Source organism: Triticum urartu, chromosome 7, assembly GCF_003073215.2.
Source record: "Triticum urartu cultivar G1812 chromosome 7, Tu2.1, whole genome shotgun sequence".
NCBI classification, from domain to species: Eukaryota; Viridiplantae; Streptophyta; class Magnoliopsida; order Poales; family Poaceae; genus Triticum; species Triticum urartu.
In genome coordinates, this window is record NC_053028.1 from 703052328 (window position 1) to 703075332 (window position 23005).

At 45.8% G+C, this 23005-nt stretch overlaps 3 long non-coding RNA genes and 1 pseudogene across 3 annotated transcripts; all 4 read left to right on the forward strand.

The window, feature by feature from the left end:
• The first annotated feature begins 1810 nt into the window (after window positions 1–1810).
• On the forward strand, window positions 1811–16641 carry LOC125519487 (annotated as a pseudogene).
• LOC125524460 lies at window positions 6215–7125 on the forward strand. The gene is made up of 2 exons (XR_007290758.1): window positions 6215–6675; window positions 6896–7125. It is a non-coding gene; the product is annotated as an uncharacterized LOC125524460 (long non-coding RNA).
• A 1360-nt stretch (window positions 16642–18001) lies between the features above and the next one.
• On the forward strand, window positions 18002–20068 carry LOC125524462. Its single transcript, XR_007290760.1, has 3 exons — window positions 18002–18079; window positions 19196–19290; window positions 19868–20068. It is a non-coding gene; the product is annotated as an uncharacterized LOC125524462 (long non-coding RNA).
• Window positions 20069–21017: 949 nt separating this feature from the next.
• Window positions 21018–21812, forward strand: LOC125524461. The gene is made up of 3 exons (XR_007290759.1): window positions 21018–21083; window positions 21162–21233; window positions 21336–21812. It is a non-coding gene; the product is annotated as an uncharacterized LOC125524461 (long non-coding RNA).
• Window positions 21813–23005: the final 1193 nt, after the last annotated feature.

Below are 23005 nucleotides of genomic sequence, written 5' to 3' on the forward strand. Positions count from 1 at the left end.
CTGCTGCGGCTCCGAGACGGGCTGGCCGAGGTCGGCGAGCTGAGTAGCGAACTGCTTTAGGCGGGTGCAGTACTACATCACCGTGAGGTCGCCCTGGACGACGGCGTGATATTCGACGTCCAGGTACACCGCGCGCGCGAGGTTGTTGTCGCGGAAGATGCCGTCGATCGCGGCCCAGAGTACGTCGGCGGTGTCCTCCGGCTGCATCACGGCATCCAGGAGCTCCGGCGAGATGGTGGCGTAAAGCCAATGGACGACGCAGTGGTCAACCATGACCCACTTTGGATCGCGGCGACGAGGAGCGGCAGGAGCGACGAGATGGTCGCGGACGCCGAACATGCCGACGATGGTGAGGAAGAAACGGCGCCACTGGGCCTAGTTGCCGGTGTGCAGGTCAAGCGTGACCGGGACGTGGTGGCGGATGTCGATGGTTTGGAGCACCGCAGACGGGAATGCACCGGGGGCGAGAGGAGGCGCAGGAGGAGCGCTCGCCGGGGGAGCGTTTGCTGGTGGGGCGCTCGCGAGGGCAGCAGTCTGGAGCACGCCGGCTGGAGCGGGCGCATCGTCGTCGGAGGTGTCAGGGGTGGCGAGAGGATTGGTGTCCATGGCAGCGGAAGGGGGAGGCGCGAAAGGATTGGTTTCGGCGGCCTCTGATACCATGTTTCAGTGGAGAGATCGAACACACTCTTTGCATTGATCTGGGGGGTACATATACAGTTGGATCAGATGGCATCGGGCCACGATGGAGATCGTGGGAGGCCATGATCGAGGTGGAGGAATGTGTGTGCTTCAGGGAAAACTGCACACACGCATGCTACGCTAGCCTATACCGTAGACTACGTACAAAGCTCACACTCATACATACATGTAGTTTATCAATTTTACGTGTACAACACGTGCCTAGATGTCCACGTCCATTAATCCCAAAACTAGAAACAGAACAAGTCACTGGCCGTTCTAATTTCGGCCTGCCCAGAATCCTCAAATCTTCATCAAGCCAAAAACTTTACTGAAAAAACAGGACTAGTTCCCTGAAAGTTGTATTCACAGAGGGAGGATCGATTGAGCTAGTACCTTTGAGGCCACGGAGTTGGAGTGCGCTGCGATTCAAATGGGGGTTCTCTATGACTGTCGGTGTTGTCAATATCTGGGACATGAACTTGAGATGCAGAACTTGAGGAAGGAGAATCGGTAACGCCATATGTCCCTCTGCCCCCACACTCGTCGTCCTCCTCCCCTTCCTCTAGCAATGCCAGGTCTGGGACGCCCTCATGGACATGGCAAGATTCGGATTTGAGGAATTTGCCGGAGAAGACAAAGAAAGAAACAGAGGATCTTGTGAAACCTGAATAGGAGATCCGTGAATGACTCCCCACCGAGATTCATTGGTGAATCATGAAGAAATCTTGAGATCCAGGCGCGGCGATGGGGAGGACGTGGTTCCGCCGGTCGATGCAGCTGCAGCTGCGTCGAATTTTGAATTGCATCCGGCTTGGGTGGATGGGGCAGCCTGGTCACAGGGTAGTGGACGGGGAGGTAGGCGAGTACGTAGGTAGGACGCCAGATACGATAGGACGTGTATTCACTTCGTATGGCGCTCAGAAAACTGAAATAGCCGAATCCGGATAGGGCCATGTGGGCCAGGCTAGCGCCAATCCACAAGGTGCAGCGACGGCTCCGATACTGGTTGCGCGCGCAACCAGTTAGGAAAGGCCTTATTCGGAGAAGAGTAGATATCGATCACGTTGGTGCACTGCACACACACAACCGGCCAATCATCCCAATCCACAAGCAAGCGAAGCAAAGCAAGATGGTGACCGTGGTGTCGTCGCGCACGGTGAGGCCACCGCCACAGCCACGCCGGCGCATCCCGCTCACCACCTGGGACGTCAACTACATCCAGAAGGGCCTCCTCTTCCACAAGCCCACGGGCAACCTCCTCTCCACCGCCGCCGCATCCCGCTCACCACCTGGGACGTGCCCATGCTCTCCGCCAACTACGTCCAGAAGGGCCTCCTCTTCCACAAGCCCATGGGCAAGCTCCTCTCCACCACCGCCCAAGTCGTGAACCACCTCGCCGCCACCCTCGCCGACGCGCTCATCGACTACTACCCCGTCGCCGGCCGCTTCATCACCTACCGGCACTATGGTGGCGAACACGGTGACGACGTGGTGGGATGCTCGGTCTCCATCGACTGTGACGGGCAGGGCGTCCAGGTTGTCCACGCCATCGCCGATGGCGGCGTCTCCATGGCCAATGTGATTCCTCCCGACGCAGACGTCCCGGTCGTGGTTCAGTCATTTTTCGGGCAAATAGCTCCCATGCGATGTTGTTGGTGTGTATTGTCTCTCATGCGACGTCGTTGGTTGTAATAGCTCTCATGCGACATCTGCATTGAAAAAAATAGCTCCCATGCGACACTACTGCCTAATGCAAAGACACATGTTTAAAACTCGAATCAGGTGAGCGGGACCCACAGCGTGGGACCCACTAACTTATCCAACTCAGCATTGGTTAGGTGAGCAGGACCCACAGCGTGGGACCCACTAACTTATGCAGATCAGAATTGGTACAAGAGGACACCGAGCCGTGCAGCACCCGAGCCCATCCTCCCCCCTCCCCCCCTCCCCGACCGTTGTTGTTCTTCTTCTCCGGCGACGACGCGCAGCAACGCCGTTCCCGGCCGCGGCCTAGCAATGTCGAGCTCCGCTTCAGCATCCCGCCGCTCATGGACGCACTATGGCGCAGTGCCCATGACAAGGTGCCCTGCATGCCCACGTATCACACCCCTGAAGCGGCTAGTCACAACGACCGACAAGAATGGCAACCTTGGGCGGGAATTTGTGAAATGCGAGAGCAAACCAGAGTAGGGAAAGGTGAGATTTTACTTCTCAATATGCCAATTTTGGTTTTCGGTTTTGCTATTTTACAGTCGAGTGTTTTTCAATTCGTCGTCAATCAAATCCGTGTCCGTCCGTTCTCACGCAGAGATTCGTGTTGATCTTTTTCTTCGTGCTGGCGTTCCACTTGTTTGGGTTGATGCGTGTTGGTTTCTCGGGTTTGGTTTTCCTGTCTCAGCCCGTTACCGCCCCCGGTCCGGCACTGTCTCCACTTGGAGAGGAGGCGATTTCTTATGTTCATGGCGATTCCGAGCTATTCCACCGCTCGATTTTGATTTCTCCTCCCTTTTCTCTTCGATCCCCGCTGCCGCGATCGGTTGTCCTTGTCTCTCGTGTTTCCCTGTGTGCTTTTGTTTGTGTTGTGGCTGTGTAGTTCCGGATCTAGGTAAGTTTTGGATCCACGGATCCATGGTTCATCTGTTCTTGATGTTGTCCGTGGATCCGTGGTAGGTGCATGTTGCTGCCGTGTTTGTTTCTAGTCCGCCATGCCTAGCGCTCCATTTCCCATCCTTCTGCTCACCTGAGTTATGTAGGAGCTTGTTGTATGTGGGGGTTCTAATCCATCTGCTTGTTGTGGTCCTATTCTCCCATGCTTGTAGATGTGGAGGTAGGCGTAGGTTGTTTATTCTGATGTAGATATAGAGGTAGGGGAAGTTATAGTTGCAGCGGTGGTTAGCCCTATCAATTTTATTTCTGCCGGCCTGGGTGTCTGTTCCTTTGTCATTAGATGTAGTTGCAGATGATCTAGCCTGATTTCTGCCTGCTTATGTAGTTTAGTTGTATTTGCTGTTAGCTGCTGATGTTTGCTGTTGTAGTCCCTAGAATTCATTATGATTTTTTGTGTTAGATGTAGGTGTTCATTTCCCCCGGTACCTGAATCTCTCTGAATTTGTGTGTACTAGGCTGCAGTGTTGTTGTAGTGTCAGTCCAGGAATCTCTCTGAATTGCATCCTTCTTTACAGTGTATTTTTACTCCAGACTTGAAGTGTAACCTACCCCTAGAATTACAGTGTATCCCCATCCAGAATTGCTGTGTAATTTAACCCATAATTGCAGTGTAACTTACCCCATAATTGTAGTGCATTTATAGTGTATCGTGATGCTTCTTTATTTGTTGTTACTCTGGAATTTGTCCTAGTAGTACTGTGTATTTCCCCCTAATTACAGTGTAATCCCGATGCTTCTTTCTTCAGTGTGAATTTTGCTATAATTACTGTGTAATATGTCCGTAGAATTACACTGTAGGTTACCCTGCAATTACAGTGCAATATACTGTAATTACCGTGTGTTTTTGTGCTTTTTTATTTGTAATTACTGTGTAATTTGTCCTAGAATTACTGTATAATATTTTCCCCCATTACAGTGTAATTCTCATGTGTCGTAGAATCACACTGTAGGTTAGCCTGCAATTACAGTGTAATATACCATAATTACATTGTTTTTTTCGTGCTTCTTTATTTTGTAATTACTGTGTAATTTTCCCTAGAATTACCCCCATTACAGTGTAATTATCATGCTTCTTTCAGTGTAAATTGCAGTGTATATTTTTTCAGTGTAATACTGTGCCAGTTTCTTTGTTATTTACATTGTATTTTTTCTCAGATGTTTTGCATGCATTCATGTGGTTTTGCACTGTAATATCCCCCATTCTTACTATATAATTTATCTTCAGTTTTTGGCAGTGTACTCCCTCTACCTTTTCATTGTAAGTTGCCCTAATTATTGTGTATTTTTACTCAGAGTTTCACTGTATTTAGGTTGGTTTTACACTGTATTTAAGTGATTCTTCCACTGTATTAATATGCCCCCATTACTCTATAATTCCACTGATTGCTGCCTTTCAATGTATTATTTGTTGTGAGATCTCCCTTGTAATTGAGCCCCATTACCCTATAATTTTCAGCTTTCTTTAATTTTCTTTCGTGTGTCATGTATTATGTTTTGTTAGGTTTAGGTCAATGGGGAGACTACGGGAAGTCTCTCACAATGATGTTTTGGTAGTTTCTTCTATTGAGAGGGCTGATTCTTTGAATGATCCTTTTGTGCCTAATGACTTTTGTGGAAGATGGTTCTAATGCTATGTCTTTGGTAGTTATTTTTGTCTTGTTCTCTACTTTCATTTTCGTTTTTATTCTTTCTTTCGGTTTATTAAAATTTCTGTTTGTTGACTGAATTATTTTTTAGGATCTTTCTAGTGATGATAGAGGTTTTGATAAAACTATTTTCAATTTCTATGTGAATCATGTGAGTCTTTCTGATCTAGTTACAATTAATGACTTATCTTTTTTATTCACAAGAATTACAATGTAATTTAGCCTAAAATTACAGTGTAGTATGCCCCTAGTATTACAGTGTAATGTATCCAAAAATTTCATTGCAATCCCCATGCTTCCTTTATGTAATTGCAGTGTAATATACCCTAGAATTGCAGTGTAATTTAGCCCAGGTTTTAGTGTAATCCCAATGCTTCATTTTTTGAAATGACAGTGTAATTTTCCCAGAATTACAGTGTAATTTTCCCAGAATTACAGTGTAAACTCCATGCTTCATTTATGTAATTACAGTGTAATTTTTCCCATAATTACAGTGTAAACTTCATGCTTTATTTATGTAATTATGGTGTAATTATTCCCCGAATTGCAGTGTAAATTTTCCTAGAAATTCAGTGTAATTTTTCTTCTTCTAAACAAAGTAGTGTAATTTTCCCGATGAACCTCTGTATTATTTGATATTTGGGCTTCATTCTTGTTCAGATTTGCTTGAATTACAGTGGATTTTAACTCTGCTTTGTGTGATTATCCTGTGTAGTCTCTTGGTTATTATCATTGTAATCCACTAGTGTGATTATTCATTTCCTTCACTGTCCATGTGTACCAGCACTGTAACAAGCTCTACTTTTGATTGTCAATATTAATGCATTCATCTGATAGGACTTGTGTTCTTTATGCTGATAGGTCTGTCTCTATATTCATGACTTCATATGAACTTGCATGTATCTCTGTACTTATTCTGTCCAGCTTTTGCTTGAATTTCCGGTGGATTTTAACTCTTTGAATTACAGTGTAATACCTCTTAATTTCTCTGTAATTTCCACTATATTTGTAGTGTAATATTCCCCAGGATTACATTGTAATATACATACCCCAAATTTATATTGTAATATCCCCCAGAATTACATTGTAATTCTGAATTGTATTAAATAATGCTGGAATACAGTGTAATATTCCCCCAGTTTGCATTGTATGTCATGTAAGTATTACACTGGAATTCATCTCATTTTTCCATGAATGTCATGAGTTGTCTAACTCTGTAATTTCCCCTGAGTTCATGTTAGCTACATTGCCCTGTATCGCAGCAAAGATTTTTTCTTGTGTACTACAACACAGCTTTTTTCATGTAATTTCCTCATGGTTCATGTTACCTACATTGCCCTATACTGCAGCAAAGTTTTTTTTTCATGTGTACGTTACACTGGAATTCGTGTTGGTGTAGTGTTTTGACAGTGAAATATTAACAGTTTTAACTTCCGACAGTTAGAATTTTTCCCCTGATGATTCCAAAATTCTCACTAGATTGTATGATGGTTTTTTTGCAGGCTAGTTCATGTAGCAGGTGTATGTAGAGCAGCAGGGTGAGGAAAAACATGGAAGAGTTCAATAGAAGTGTGATCAAAAGGAGTAGGACATTTCGTGAGCTGTGGACCGTCTCTTGGATGATCTTCCTTTGTCCACCACCAATTATTCAGATCTGTTCTTCCCCCTTGCTTCTCTCCAGGTACTTGCCCCTCTGATGTGCCTCTCTGACTTGTTTTTGTTCTTCCTTCTTCTCACTCCCTCTCTCCCATGACGTCTCTCTGATGTTTTTCTACTCTTTCTTCTCATTTCCCCTCTCCCATGGGCCATGGCGCCTCCCAGATGACTTGTGTGATGCAAGTTAAAGGAGGGTCCTGGGAGACGCCAGTATTCTGATGATTTTTGTTCCTTTTCTTTGTCAGGTGATTTGTTGTCCAGGAAAGGAAAAAAGAGCGTGGGCAACGGTCCAGGAGGGTTTGGTGATAGTTGCCTTGTTTTGTTTCGGTTATTAGTTAGAACTGGGTCAGATTTTAGCCACACGACCCCTTTTTTGGAAATACAAGCATACAATTGTCCATGGTATTTGGACATAGGTGTCAGCACTTGATTTATCAGGAAATTTGACTATAATATAGTGCTTTTTACCTTTGTATTGGTTCTCCGTTATTTAACATGTTTACCCCCGACCCGGGTTTGATGTTTACCCCCGACCTGTTTAGGCGTTCTTTTTTGCTTTCTGTTGATTTTTCTGCTCATACAGGTGTAATGTGTTGATTGGTCAAAAAAATTGACTGTTTTCGAATTGAAAAACAGTCAAATGTCAAATAGTCAGTCCCTTGGTTTTTGTCTCCCAATTTCATATTTGCCCAATTTTTCCCCATTTTTCATCGGATTTGGGATTTAGGGTTCATCTTTCCAATTTCAGAAATTGAAGCAATGCACCCATTTTGAGTGGCTAGATGAGTACATAGAGTGGATTCAACTGGAGGGTGCATAAGGGGAGCTCGATTTACCGTTGGAGGCGGAAAAGTTGGGCAAGTTTGGATCGGGCGCGTCTGGAACTGGGGCCCCTGGATCTGCCCATTCCATTGGGGCTACTGTGGGGGATGAAGTAGTGACGGCAGAGCTGAAGAAGCTGAACAAGCAGATGAAGAAACTCATCGAATTGCAGAAGCAGGGCAATTTGATGGTGCTGATGGCCGGACTTTTTTATGTTTGTGTAATTGCTCTCGCATTTGTTTATGTGATGATAATTAGTCGTAAGTGAATAGATTGGGAATCATCTGTAATCGTAATGATATGTATATTTGAATAAAAAGTGTTGCGCTGTACGAATTCAGGATGTCCTCTCCACTCTGTTTCGGCCCCGTATTTTTAGTTCTTCAGTTCGTCATCAGTTTCAGTTTCAGTGGTAGAGGTAGAAAAGGAAAAAAAAGGTCCGTCCACAGCCCGTTGCCCAAAAAGGCTAGGCCCATATAGAAGTTAGGCACGGCCGAATAGAACATATCTAGGCCCATTGATAAAAGAAGTGTAGCTAGTGCAAAAAAAAGTGCACACGGTCATTGACATCGATATATCTTTTCGGCTTTAGGTTATTTCACAAATTTTAAGTTTCCTGCACTCACCTTTTTTGAGATAACTCATCTGATAATTATTTGAGCTATTTTTATGCATAAGCTATCGTGTCCGATGGTAGGGTCCCGTGTTGTTTCGGCTAAAACAAAAGGTTGGTTCTAATTAGCAGTCCAACTTGCAGTCTTTGTGAACCAAAAAAGTTGCAATTGTTTGGTTCTAGTTTATTTCAACCAAGCACCATTTTTTAATATTTTTTCTGACTTGTGCTATGGTGTTTTCAAAGTTTTTACTCGTGTGTTTCAACCGAAAAAGGTTGTGCCCCTCTCAAAAAAAGAAGACATCTAGTGTGCCCCTAGTAGCATCTCCTTACAACATAGAGGGGCATCCCCTTACAACATATAGTGCATAAAACATAAAAGGAAGATAATTAACTAGACACGTGCTAACAACAACTTATATGATTGGATCATGTTTTAGTGCATTTTTTAGTACACATGGCCACATAAATAAAATGAAATGGAGAAACTTTAGGACCGAAAAAACATATAGATAGATAGAGGGGCATCGGGTACCCTAGTAGCATAGATAGATAGAACATATAGAGGGGCATCCCCCCACTACATATAGTTTATAAAACATGAAAGTAAAATAATTAAAACTAGATATATAGAAGACACGGGCACACACGCCCGAACCAACACAAACACAAACTAGATAGATAGAAGACTCGCACTTGAACAACCCCTTGAACAACTCCTTGGCCCCTCCTCCTTGCCACTCCTTGGCCCCTCCTCCTTGGGCCCCTCACTCGTCATTCTCCGGCATCTGGTAGGGGAGGGTGTGCATGCCGTTGGGGTGAGGGAAGATGTGGTGGAAGTTGGTGAAGATGTTGTAGGTCGTGAACGCGATAAACTCGCATCCACACCAGAACACCTCGCCGAGGAGGTGGTGAGCGTCGTAGGGGTTGGTGAAGGTGACGTAGAGGCCGATGACGATGCCGTTGGGGTTGCCATCGTACTGCTCGTGGAGGTGGAACATGGGCGGAGTGCCCGGAGGGAGGTGGCGGTAGCCGGCTTGGAGGAAGAAGCGAGCCAACTCTCTAGGGCCCCTCCACCTAGAGATGGCCCACACCCTCAGGCTATTCTCGACGACGACTCCGGCCGGGTACTGCCTCTCCGGCACGGTGCGAGGGCGACGGTAGGTAGGGCCGTTGAACTGCATGGTGGCTCGAGTGGTGGATTTGGCTCGAAAAGAAGAAGGGGAGGAGGCTTGAGAGATGAGTGTGAGAGGATGAGGAAATGGTGCGCCTCTTCTCGATCGTTTTCTCTTCTCCGTTCGCACTGGCATAAGTAATTGCGGGCATTAATTCAAAAAACGGCGGCCAGAGCATCCAAAGAGGCACGGGCGGCACATGCGAGATGCATCGTTTCGTGCACTTGCGTCGGCGGTGACGCCGCGTGGGAAACAGGCCCGTTCATCCGCGCGTGACACTGAAAAAGGAGCTGCACCACCGACGCGTCCGTCTCGTTCAAACATGCATTTGTTAAAATAGCTTAGATGCGACGTACCTATACGCTGCGCCCCTGCCGTGCTTTACTGCGTCGATGCGTGCATGCAAGCCCGCATGCAAATGGCTAGGCGTTCACGAGCAAAGAATAGCTAGGCTGGACGTTGCATGGCATGCATGGGACAGGGATGGCCCACATGTCATTGACCCTCTCGCATGCAGCCCATCCCCCCCTCTCGACGGACGTGCGCACGCACGCCAGGCTTTGCCGAGCCCGATCCGCTTGGCCCAACGGTCACTTAGATGCTCCCCCGCTCAACATTATCTGTTCGTCAGAGAGAAAAAACGGTGGCCAATCAGATTGGAGCCCACGGATCGCCCCCGCGGAATCCTTCTAGAAGGCCTATCCGACGGCCGCAGTTTGGCGTTAGGGTTAGATCGACGGTGGACGTTTGGCGCTAGGGTTACATGGGGTTTTGAGGCAGTCAACGGGGTTTTGAAAGGTTTGACCGAACATTCAAATGTTTATAACTAATTCAAAAAAAATCTAAAAAATGAAAAACCTGCGCATATAGCCTTTTTATGTTACATAGTTATGATATAAAATGATAAACTTGATCTAATGACCTTTGCATGAAAAAACCTTCACAAATTGGACTATCTCGACTGAGGTTGCATAGAGTTCAAAGGAGTGAGAAGAGGGTTTGAGGTTTTGAAAATGCAAAAAAAATCAAAAAACATCACCTTAGCTTCATTTTAGAGTGACTAAGGAGGATCTGAAGTTATTTTTGCATTTAAAATTTTTGAACTTGTTTTATTGCTGACTTTGTATTAAAGGGTGTTTTTTCAAAAATAAATTAAATAATATGAATACTTATTCAAAAAAAGGTGAGACTTCGTATTGATCCTATATAGGTATAATATAAGCTAAGAAAATCTTTTTTGGGTGATTTTGAGAAGGTCGAAAAAAACTTGCTTAGAAATGGGGCCGTTTTCCCTTACTTTGGAGCCTGTTTGGACAGCATTTTCAGTGACTATGAGTTGGACTTCACAAAAAGGGTTGGATTTATGAACTAAAGTGCATAGTAGTACATAAAACGATGCAACATCACAGAACAAACAAATGAACTCAAAAAATATTGGAGATAGGTTCAAATTTGAATGTCGGTTCAAATTTGAATTTTATTTCAAGTCAAATCAACATCATAGCACATAAGTTTTCACATGAAAGAACATAAGTTTTCACATCAAATGACAACAAACATAAGTTTTCACATCAAATTTGAATGATTTCGACTCTATTTCTTTTGCTTCTTTCTACCACTCGATTTCTTCTGCTTTTTTCCACCGTTTGGTTCCACGGCGCATAGTTTGTTGATGCTGATGCTCTTGCTTTTTGGCCCCTTGCAAACTCCACTAGTCCGCCTCAACTTTTGCACCTGACCATGTCCCACTTCTTTAGTTTGCACTTCTGCAGATTGAGTAGATGGCACAAATTGTTCAACTACTTCAGTTTGCAACTCAACACTTGGCAGCACAACCTCCAAACATGGCAACACAGTTGTCAAAGCAGATTCGCATGGCAGCACAACAGTTGCTTCATCCGCAACAGTTTCAGATTGCCCTAGCGTCTGCAAAACAGATTCAGTATGCATCACATCGTCCAAAACAGAAACACTTAGCTCATGTTCAGCAGTAACAGTTTCAGTTAGCTCCATATCTTTGTCACCAAACATTATCTGCTTAGTGCTCTTCCTTCTATAGCCATTGAGTCATGCTTTTTTCACTGGCCAGCATTGTTCAACAACAAGAGGTGGGGCTTTTTCTGCACGCTTCCTCCTAAAAAATAAAGCATTTGACTTGGTTAGATACTAGAACAAGTAGCAAGATCAAACACTTGCAAAAACAGTAACATGAACATACTTTGGCCTCTGAGGAGTGTAGATGCACTTGGATGAACCAATTATGTGCCCAAGTACCTCACACAACTTGCACCTATTTTTGTTACCTTTTTGAGCCCTTTTGGGCTTATCATTCTTTTCCTTTTCCTTTTTCCCCTTCTTACTACAACCACCTTTCTCAGACCAAGCTTTGAATCTGCTCTGTTTAGGCCTCCCAGCCTTTCTTCTAGTGACAGGGGGACACAAGGTAAATTCTATTTCCACCTCAGGCCACTGAGATTGGTCAGTCAGTGCAGGAATTGGACTTGCATATGCAGCTTTGAATTTTTGTACTGAATAATACTCATGCAAATATGGGTGCATATTTAACCTGGGTTTAGATGCCAAAAAAAGTATGGCATGCTCACATGGTTTTTCAGTGTGTTGCCACTCTTGGCAAGTGCACTCATGCAACTCAGTATTTACCACATGCCTCTTGCCACTCTTTGTATCTCTAACTTCAGCACCCCACAAGGAAGATTTCTCAATAGATAGATGTGAAAGATTTCTACTCCTGTTGACCACCTGTTGTACCACTGCTGGAAGCTTGTCCCCTTCCAAAATATTAGCAATTTTTCCTCTCAAATCCGACAAACGCATGATCATGATCCTTATTTGGTCCACCATGTCATGCACAGGCAAGTCTTTCAAATCCTTCACTTTGTTGTTAAAACTTTCTGCCAAGTTGTTATTGATATGATCACATTTTATGGCAGTATTAAAACCTGATCTATACCACAACAGAGAATGGTGGGTGTTCAACCATGAAGCAAATTCATTATCACTACATGATGCCAATATCTTACCAAGGTATTAGGAATGTGTCTGTCTGGTGTAGGATCTTGCTGCTGGCTACATGCGCCCAAATTCATCTCCTCTGAATTTTTTTATCAGATTCATCCACATATGTCCAAAGCACTCCCTCTGCTCAGCATGGGGGAAAATATTTTTTACTGCATTTTCCAACCCTTTACATGCATCTGTGTGGATGGCCAAAGGAGAAACTGGCCCTATGCATCTTTTCAGTTGCATCATGAACCATATCCATGATGCCTCTGTCTCTGATTGAAACATTCCTATTGCAATTGGGAACATCCAGTTGTGTCCATCTAGAGCATTGCATGTAGCCAACTGACCATTCCACTTTCCAGTCAAAAAAGATGAGTCTATGCTCAAATATGGACGACAACCTGCTTTGAATCCATCTATGCAAGGCTTCAAACACATAAAAAACTTGCTGAATAAAACCTTGCCATCCTCTGTTACCTCTGTATCTATCTCCACCACACTCCCAGGTGACCTCTTCTCCACCTCTGCTTTAAAACTATACAACATCCTAAATGTATTTGCCCAGTCACCATACAATGATTTCATGGCCCTTTGTTTTGCTTTCCACACTGTGGTATATTGCAGCTGGATGGGGTACAGCTTCTCCAAGTCAACTTTAAGCCTCTTTGCAGTAGTGTTTGGAGTCTTGGCTAAAATAGGAGTAATCTTCTCTGTAACCCAAAGCTGTGATGTCATCTTTGAAACTCTCTGTGAAGTGGTCATACATGTATGCTGGTGTGGGATTTGATTTACCCTTACTGTACTTCCATCAGGTTGTAGTCTGGCAGACAAGTACCATTTGCAAGGATTGCCACCACCATCATAACCTTTGCACCGAGCATAAAATTTCTTTCGATAAGTCCACATAGTCTTGGCATCAAACTCTTTTTTCACTCATAGGTCCTGAAAGACATCCTAAACTCCTTCATGCTTGGCCACAACTTTCCCACCTCAATAACTGGGTTCTCTTTGTCATACAAACAAACCAGCTCATTATCATCTGCATCATCCACATCATCTGCAGCCTCTCTCATCAGCTGTTCTTCATCCTCATTTGCATTTCTAGGGCCTGTGTTACCTTCAGCAGGCAAAGAACTGTCATCCTTCTCCTTATCTTTGTCATCAACTTGAATGCCAAACATTTCGGCCATATCAATGTCAGATATTGGTGTAATGACCAAATCTGTTTTTTCATTCAACTCTACTACATTCCAGTCAACAAAAATCTTCCTAGCACCATCGGTTCCCTCCTCTCCATCTGCATCAATCCCTGTATCTTCAGCTACTACAGTCGGTTCAGTCAACAATGCCAACATCTTCTTTTGTGAAATCCACTCATCATCTTCCATCTGTGCAGCCCTCTTTGATGGCACATAACCAACTCTGGAATGAGTTTGCAGATCAATTAGCTCTGCATAAAATGTTACTTGTTTGCTTGCCCACCCTTCTTGCTAATCAATTTCAGCAACCATGGATTCTCCATCTTCAATTCTCACATATTCACCATTATAGTTATCGAAACGTTGTAGAGATACCTCTTGTTCTAGACCCCAAACAATACTCTCCCCAATTCTCTCCACCAAATTTCCCACGGCCTTCTCCTTCATACTCTCCAATTCCTGGGGATCAACATCTGCAAATTCGACATCCAACCTCACGGTGGTATCTCTATCAATGTCTTGGACACTGCCATCACTGAGCTTGGCTTTACAGGGAAAAAATTCCACTATAATTGCGAATGTGGTGGCAGAACCTGAACCTCCCCTGTTTTGTCAATGGCAGGCAGCGGCGGTAGTCACTACCAAATCGAGTTCGATTCTAAATCGCCAAGAAAAGAGGGTGGCATTACCGATTTGAAGCACTTTCTCCTCGCTCCATCTCATCCAGCCCTCGCTCCATCTCCTATCCAATCGAGATTCTAAAACGCCAAGAAACAGGGGCAACATGAGGCCACAAAATTATCCAAAATTCAGTGGAATGGGAGTAGTGTTTGGAAAATACTCACTCGCAATAGCCGCTGCAGAGATAGGCGCTCCACCACCGGGCCGCGGAGAAGAAACAACCCCCGGATCCAATGGAGCCCGATTCTAAATTGCCAAGAAACAGGGGGCAGCATGAGGCCACAGATCCCCCAAAATTCTGGGGAGTGGGACTAGGGTTTCGGGCTCACCTGGCAATAGCTCTGCCGCTGCCGAGAAATGCGCTCCACCACCGCGGAGAAGAAACCGCTGCCGGAGAAGATGCTTACGGTGGCGCCGCTCGCCCAGTCCAGCACGGGCGAGTCGAGCACGGTCACACAGTCACCGGTCGAGTCGTGGACGGTTGACTCTTGACTACGTGGCCATAGGTGGACCCCACCAATCAGAGCACATAACCCCCAGTGTCCTAACCAAACCTCAGCCTAACTAACAGCCAACTAGCCGCGTAAATGGTGTGTCGCATGGGAGCTATTTTTTCCAACGCAGATGTCGCATGAGAGCTATTACAGCCAACGACGTCGCATGAGAGACAGTTCACACCAACGACGTCGCATGGGAGCTATTTGCCCGTCATTTTTCCTGCTAGATGGTGCCATCAACTACGACGGCCGCCACCACCCGCTCCTCGCCGTGCAGGTCACCGACCTCGCCGACGGCGTCTTCGTTGGCTTCTCCTACAACCACGCGCTCTCTGACAGCACCGCCTTCTAGGGCTTCATCAATGCCTGGGCCGAGATCGCGCGCGCCAGGCTCCTCGGGTCTCTGCGGGAGCTGCCCTTCCGGCGGCCATTGCTCGACCGCTGGTCACCCGATGGCGGCGCCGCGGCGCCGGTCGTGCTGCCGTGCGCGGAAGTGTCCGACCTCATCGAGCGTACCCCACAGACGCCGCTGTGCGAGCGGATGCTCCACTTCTCGTCGGAGTCGCTGGCGGCGCTCAAGGAGTACTCATTCCGAGTAGTAAAGGCCCTTTTTGCGAAATCACTAATTGAGGAGTACTCATTACAAAGATCACTTCCGCCTTTTCAGGTTGCGACAAGTCGCGTGCTGCATGTGCGCCACTTGTCATAACCTAGGAGTTTTCCCTATTTTCGTAGATCCGTTTATTCAAAATGTTTTATCTCTTAAACATGCGTCCAAATCTCGAACTATTTTTATCGCTGGATTCCTCGCGTCGAGATCTTCAAAACAAGATCCCATGTTGATAGGTTTTGACGGATTTTTTTCACGAAAAAACCCGGAGAAAAAACCGAACTAGGAGCACGGGTTTTTTTTCTTTCCGAAAGAGGCACACATGTGCCTCTCACGAAATCACAACCGTGCCTCTCGCGAAAAAAAAGAGAAAACGCGTTTTTTTCATTTCCGAGGAGGCACGACCTCGCCTCTCGTGAAAGCACAATCAGCCTCTCGCGGAAGCAAAACCGTGCCTCTTGTGAAAGAAAAAAATAACCGAAAAGGCGTTTTTTTTCATTTCCGAGAGTCACGGCCGTGGCTCTCTCGCGAAAGCACAACCGTGCCTCTCGCGGAAGCAAAACCATGCCTCTCTCGGAAGGAAAAAAACAGAAAACACGTTTTTCTTTCGTTTCCGAAAGGCACGACCGTGACTCGCGAAAGCACAACCGTGCCTCTCACGGAAGCAAAACCATGCCTCTCGCAGAAGGAAAAAACAGAAAACGCGTTATTTTTCACTTTCGAGAGGCACGGCCATGACTCTCGCGAAAGCAAAACCGTGACTCTCGCGAAAGGAAAAAAAAGAAAACATGCTTTTTGCGCAAAAAAATGCTTTTTCAAAAAAAAGTTGATCCAAAAGCTAAGGAAGTCCGGTGGAAAAACGAAACGTCGAAAAAACCCGGGGAAAACCGTTTAAAAAGTCAAAAATGCGTGCGAAAAAAATAAAAATAAATAAAATCCGGAGGGAGCGCCCAGAGCGCAACACGTGGCGGGTGGTTGAGAGTGTGCCAAGTGGCGCTGATTGTTGTGAGGCTCCCGAAGGAGCGCTCGTTAACTAGTTGTTCCCCCCCTTTTGACATTAGCCTTCGTTGAGTTTCAATTCATGTGCAAGCCTCGTAAGTTTTCCTCAAAAAAAAAAAAAGAGTCTCGTAAGTGTAACAAGTCGGCACATGTTTTGGCAGGTTTAGGTGCATGTATTTCACATTTGGGTGGATGAGATCCCAAATATTTGGGTGAACTTGTAAACTCTGCCGAGCAAATATTTCATCAAATGAATCAACCCCTTCAGTGTATGCTGAGTGTGCCTGTGCATGAAATCATAGCCATTGGAGCTTGGTACTTATGGTGGCTCCGCAGACAATCTGCGCACAATGAATCAGTTCCACCCATGAGCAGATGGCCTTTGTCAGTTTTGGGGATTGCTGGCCATGCGATTGCCGTCAGTGCCCATACGATGACTCGAAATGCTCAAGTGAAATGGTCTAAGCCTAACCCGGGTTTCATTAAATTAAATATAGATGCTTCTTTTATGCAGACGAAGGTGCAGGAGCTACAGTGGGAGTCATCTAAGACTTCTCTAGCAAATTCTTAGCAGGTAGATGCTACTTCCACCCACATGCGGCAGATGTAGTATCGATGGAGGCGATGGCTATGAAAGAGGGGCTGATCCTTGCAAACAACTTGGTGTTTCAAAGAGTAATGGCCGAATCAGATTCCATGGAAGTTGTGAATTTTTGCACCGTGCAAACCAATGGTGGAATCCTCACTAGTGCAAGGGCAATAGCACCGGTTCGTAAGGCCCTTTAGTACCGGTTCGGTAACCGGCACTAAAGTGTGGGCACTAAAGCCCCCCCCCCCCTTTAGTAGCTGTTCAGTACGAACCGGTGCTAAAGGGCAACCACGTGGCACGAGCCAGCTCCGGGGCAGGGAGCCCTTTAGTACCGGTTAGTGACACCAACCGGTATTAAAAGGTTTGTGGGTTTTGATTTTATTTTTTATTTTTCCTTTAAATTTGTGTTATCAATTTAATTTAGGATTGTTTTATGTTATAATGAGTTGTTATACTTGATATGGATATGGATATGGCATATCGCGTAAGATACATACTGGGAGTAACCCAGCCTCCTTGGAGTTTAGCGCTTCCTGGCCGTCGGATCCCGTCCTTGATGCGTCTTCGTCCGTTCGATCGCGAGATGGAGAGGTACGAGCCGTCGGATCGAGTCGAGCTACTGTGGATCGAAACAGTGTCGCTCGAGCAGTAAATATCTTCTGCCACCGCGTGTTATTCCTGTGCCCCGCCGAGGACATTTTTGGTATTTCGCCTTGTTGGAAAAGGGTCCACTAGCGCTAGCGCTAGGGCGTGAGATGTGAGAGCGAGGAAGTGAGCGCTGGAACTCTCGTCCCCCTCCTGCCCGCTCCTCTCTTCCCCGCCCGCTCCTCTCTTCCCACGAAACCCTAGCCGCCCCGCTCGCGCCGCGGTCCCCATCCGCTTCTTCTGCTCGCGCCGGGGTCGCCATCGAGGGCCTGCCACTCGCACCGCCGCTTCCCGTCCTGCTCGCGCATCACGCCTCGGGAGGAGACGAAGCCCACGCTGCTGTTCCCGACAGAGCGCGCGCCGTCGCGCAGGAGGAGGCCAGGCGGAGCGCGCCGTCGTTGGATCTTCCTCGGCGGCGATCCAGTGCCGAGGAAGGTCTCGGGGGAAGCGGCTAATCCTCGGGGGCGCTACGTCGGCCGGTCGGAGGCCGAGTTCACCTCGGCCACTAAGTTGCTGTCGGGGAGCACAAAGTGCCTCCTTTGAGCACCCGTTGCAGAGACGAGGAGGACCTCAAGGTGAGCCCCGTCAAATTTTGCTTGCTTGCTGTTCACTTTTTTTTATTGTAAACTGACGTATTGCAGTTACTCGATACAGTTCCTTTGAGATCAACTGATTGATAGTTCATAGTTCTAACATACCTGGGCCAGGATCGAGGTTAATGCATGTCTTCTGATGGCGTCCCTCTTACAAACAGCATACAGTTATCTAGCCCAGTCTGCAGATCCATAGTTGATGTGCCTCTTGTGTCCTGTAACTTCTGAAACAGCAGAAACATATTAATTTTGAATAAAAGCCTCTAAGGAATACAAGTTAGGAATAAGAGATTGTTGCATCAAAGAGCAGTAGCACCTCCTTGTGATTGTCAATACCTGTTCATATTGTGTAGTCTATCATGATCAACTACACTGCAAACATTTGCAAATATTACTCTTGGGTTAATCACTGTATAATTTACTCTAATTAGTCATACATCTTCCATTTATTTGTTTACACATGTTTGACAATTATCAATCTCCATGATATCAAGATCTGCACCTCTTCCTGATTTAGATTCAGTTTAGCTATTTACCATGGTTCAACATATTCATCTTATGGATCAAAAAATTCTATTTTGTGGTGAGAGGTAGAGGTTCAAGATGAAGGATGAGATTTCTGTTTGATGTCTGGATATGGCAGGACAATCCATTGCATAGTTATTTGCTTACAACAATTTTTATTTTGGAAGAACAATGTGCTTATTGACGCTGTTTAGTCTGTACTAATTTTTTCTGCATGGTATTATGAAGGAGTAGTATATTGAACCATAATTAGCACCACCGGATAATTCTCATGAGTCCTTACCAGTTAACATTTCTATGTTATACTCATCCTGCTGCTTGTTTATATATGTGACGATTTAACTCGGTCTTTTTGCCTCTGTATTCTTATCATACTTTCCATTTCACATTTTTAATTGTTTACTGTTTCCAAAGTTTCTGGAAATGGCAGCTACTAATTACTAAGTGACTGTATATGATGTGCTCTTTAGTGTGTGTCATCAGAACAGTTAAATTTTCATCTGTGAACTATTTTCTTTATTATTATTTTCTACTTGCTCTAAACAATGCATTGACGTCCAGTTTCTTTCCCAGTTCTATCCATTCGTCGCTGATACGTGGATTATTTTGTGCGTTGTATACTCTGTAAAAGTTTGGTATTTGCAGCACCATATGGTGGATCATAGCAGGTAAAGGCTGTGTAGTTTTACACTCTACATTAGTTTATCTAGCTATTTACAGCTCACTCTGATCTAAGTAGGTAAATCTTGAACATAAGCCATCTACTGTTGATGTCCTGTTGGACAAGGCATGATCTAATCAGATAAATCTTGAACATAAGCCTCCTACTGTTGATGTCCTATTGGACAAGGCAGATATCTCCTCCTTCCATCTTATATTTATTTGCAAATGCCCCCCACCCCTTGGTAATGGACATCAGTTCGCTCAACCGCTGAACCTTTAACCTGACATCAAAGTCAAACGTCTTCGCTTCGCCCTCTAGCTGAAGGCAGATGGGTCTTTTTCTTTCTTTTGCGTGCGGGAAACTACACACCTTAGTATATTCCTTGCACAAGACCTACTCATAAATTCACAGATCCAGATCAATGGATGGTTCAAAGAAAATAGTCCATATACTTCTAATAGGTCGTGCAATTTTTTAGATGAGAAATCAGCGCTGCGCCGCAATGCAATGTAAAAGTCGGTCTTGAAATTTCATTGCAAAATCCACCACAAATAATCTTTCTCTATAAATTATCTATCCAGGTCAGGCACATCTTATAACTAGGTCACTTCCACTGGATCTTTCTGTTAACAAGCAGCTAGACCCAAGGTACTAATGTCCAATCGCTCGATCATTTTGATATTTAGTCTCTCAAGAGTTCTTTTCATAGTTTATTATTCTTCAAGTTCCACTTTCATTTTACTCAGTCATGTCCAAATGCTTTTTCTATAAATCATTCTAAAACAAGGTGTGTCGCTGCTATGCTCTGATGTATACTTACGTGGTTCTTGCTTCTTATTTGTCCAGCGTGTGTGTATGATGCTGTTGGGTTGTTGACATGGCGCGTTGTCCGGTTGCGGCTCATGCTCAAGCCACGGTTGAGCCTGGTGGTCGTGGCCGTGGCCGTGGGCGGTCTGCTGGTCGTCGTGGACGAGCCACTGGCCGTGGAGGTTCTAATAGAGGGCGTGCCCCTGTTTCTGATCATGTTGCTGCTTGCCGGGTTCCTGCCGCTGGAGGTGAGCCTCTTGACAGGCGTAGGGGTGTGAGTCGGCGGGTGCCTGCTGCTGGAGCTGAGCCCATACCCAGGCGTGGGCGTGGCGCTCGGCAGATGCCTGCTGCTGGGCGTGGCGCCATACCTCGGTCAAGTGGTAGGGGTGTTCGTGGCCGTGTCCCTGGTCGTGGTGCTGATTCTGGGCATGCAGCCGCTGCTATACATGTGTCTGCCCCTGGTCGTTCTGCTGGTCCTGGGTACGCCACCGCTCCTAGGCGTGTGTTGGTCCCTGGGATTGCTAGACGTTATGTGCCACGCCAGCCTGTTGGGGGTCCTCCTCAAAGCCGTACAAGTACGTGTGTATCCATTGTTCTTTTGTATTTTGTCTCCTAGGGTATTCTCTTGGGGTTGATGATAATTATTTCTTATTTTGTTGTTTGCGACGTGGTTGGGTGATGGCTGGTTTCCTTTTCTGAGCTCGACCGTGGCTGCGGTAAATCGCAGAAAACGGAAAATGTGCGTTGAGTTTCGGCGCGCTAGATACGAAGGTGGGTGAAAGTTCTTAGTTTGTTGTTGGTTGTTGTTGTTGGCTGTGTGTTGTCTTACTTGGTTCTGCATGTCCTGTTAAGAACATGTCGTTGATCGGCCTTTGCCGAAGGATTGGCATGGTTTCTCGGTTTATGTCAGTGCGGAGGTGATCGGGGTAGACCGCAACAGACGGAAAAAACGGAAAGTGTCCATTAAATTGCGGCGTCCTGGATGCGAAGGTGTGAGATTTCTTGGTTTGTTGTTAGTTGTTGCTTTTTGCTGTATGGTCTCTTAGTTGGTTTTACGTGCATTTTCAGAGATTGTTGTTCAAGGGCCTTTGCCAAAGGATTGGCAAGGTTTCTCAGTCAAGTTTGCCGAGTCCCTTAAAGGTACTTATTAACCAGGCCTTTGTTGTTTTAGCTATGTGATTATTGTCTTCCTTTTATCCTTGGTTTGTGGTTGATAGTTTTCTATTTTTTGTGCCCGTTTAGCTTGCTATGCAGATAGGTCATACTACGGCCCTCCGGATTTCTTGTGCCAATACTGTGGTGCCTCCTTTTGGTTTGCTGAGTGTTCAAAGTCCAGGTCATCCTGGACACAGCGTAAGATGGTTTATAATCGCTGTTGTAAAGGCGCTAAGGTATATATCCCTCCCTTTAAGGATCCCCCGGCCTATCTCCGGGAGCTCCTTCGATTCGATGGTACTTCTCGTGCTAAAAAATTCATCCGGACTATACGTGAGTACAACTGTATGTTCGCTTTCACTTCGATGGGTGCTACCATTGAACGCTCGTTTGGTGGCAGCCGTGGACCTAAGATTTTTAAGATCAGTGGTCAAGTGTCTCATCGTATTGGTTCGTTGGTGCCTAGCGGTGATGATACCCCTAAGTTTGCTGAGTTGTATATACATGACCCAGCTAATGAGATTAGACATAGGATGAATGCCTTAAATCCAGAGGATAAGCCTACTGGGGGTGTGGATGAGAGTATTGTGGTTGGTCTTAGAGACATGCTTAATGAGTTTAACCCATTGGTACAGACCTTTAGGGAGGCAAGTAAGATGATAGAGGATCATGGTGATGAACCCATCGAGGATATCTCGATTCGTATTATTGGACCTTCGGAGGGCGATAGTCCACAATTTAGTTTGCCTACAACCACTGGGCTTGCTGCTTTAGTTGTCGGTGGTGGCTTCACGTTAGAGGCATCTTCTCGGGATATTGTTGTTTGCAGTTGTTCTGACGGTTTGCAGCAGATATCTTCTCTGAACACTGCATTCATGCCTCTGCAATACCCATTGCTTTTCCCTTATGGAGAGAGAGGGTTCCAGGTGGATGTTCCTCACTTGATTGTTCCTGAAGAAGAAGATGATGATGGACCTATAGATCCTAATCTTGCACCTGGAAGTCCGACCGTTGAGGCGTCCTCTTCATACCCTTCTGGGGGTGGTGATGCTTCCACAAATAGTCGGAATAGGATGACCATGCAGGATTACTATCGTTTTATGTGCCATTACAAGGGTGATCAGCCCAATCCATATATATGTTATGGTCTCCTCTCCTCTCAGTCGGTTGTCGATGCACGTGCGTGCATCGATGAAAGTAGACTTTGGTATATCATAAGAAATCAGGACATGCTTAGATCAGAGCACATGCAGGGTATTACTGATGCGGTAGGTGATGGGTGTGTTGATGGTGATGCTCTTGGGAAGAGGACCATTGTACCTTCCAGTCACATAGGCGGTCGTCGTTACTTCCATGAAAATTTCCATGATGGCCTTGCCGTTTGTCGGGTGCACGGTGCCCCTGACATATTTACCACTTTCACTTGCAATCCCAAGTGGCCTGAGATCACCAGTGCATTGGAACCAGGTCAGACACCTTCTGATAGGGCGGATATTGTTGTTAGGGTCTATCACATGAAGCTCACAGAGTACTTGGACGAGATTAAGTCAGACCTGGCTTTTGGCCCCATTACGGCTGGTATTGTGACTGCTGTGCTGTGTGTGTGGTCGTTGTTTTTAATGATGTTTTACTTCTTCTGTTGGCTGGGCTGTCTAATTGAGCTTTTATGTCCTTTTTCAGTGTTGTATACCGTTGAGTTCCAGAAGCGGGGACTGCCTCACGCGCATATACTTGTCTGGCAAAGAGGGGGTAACGGT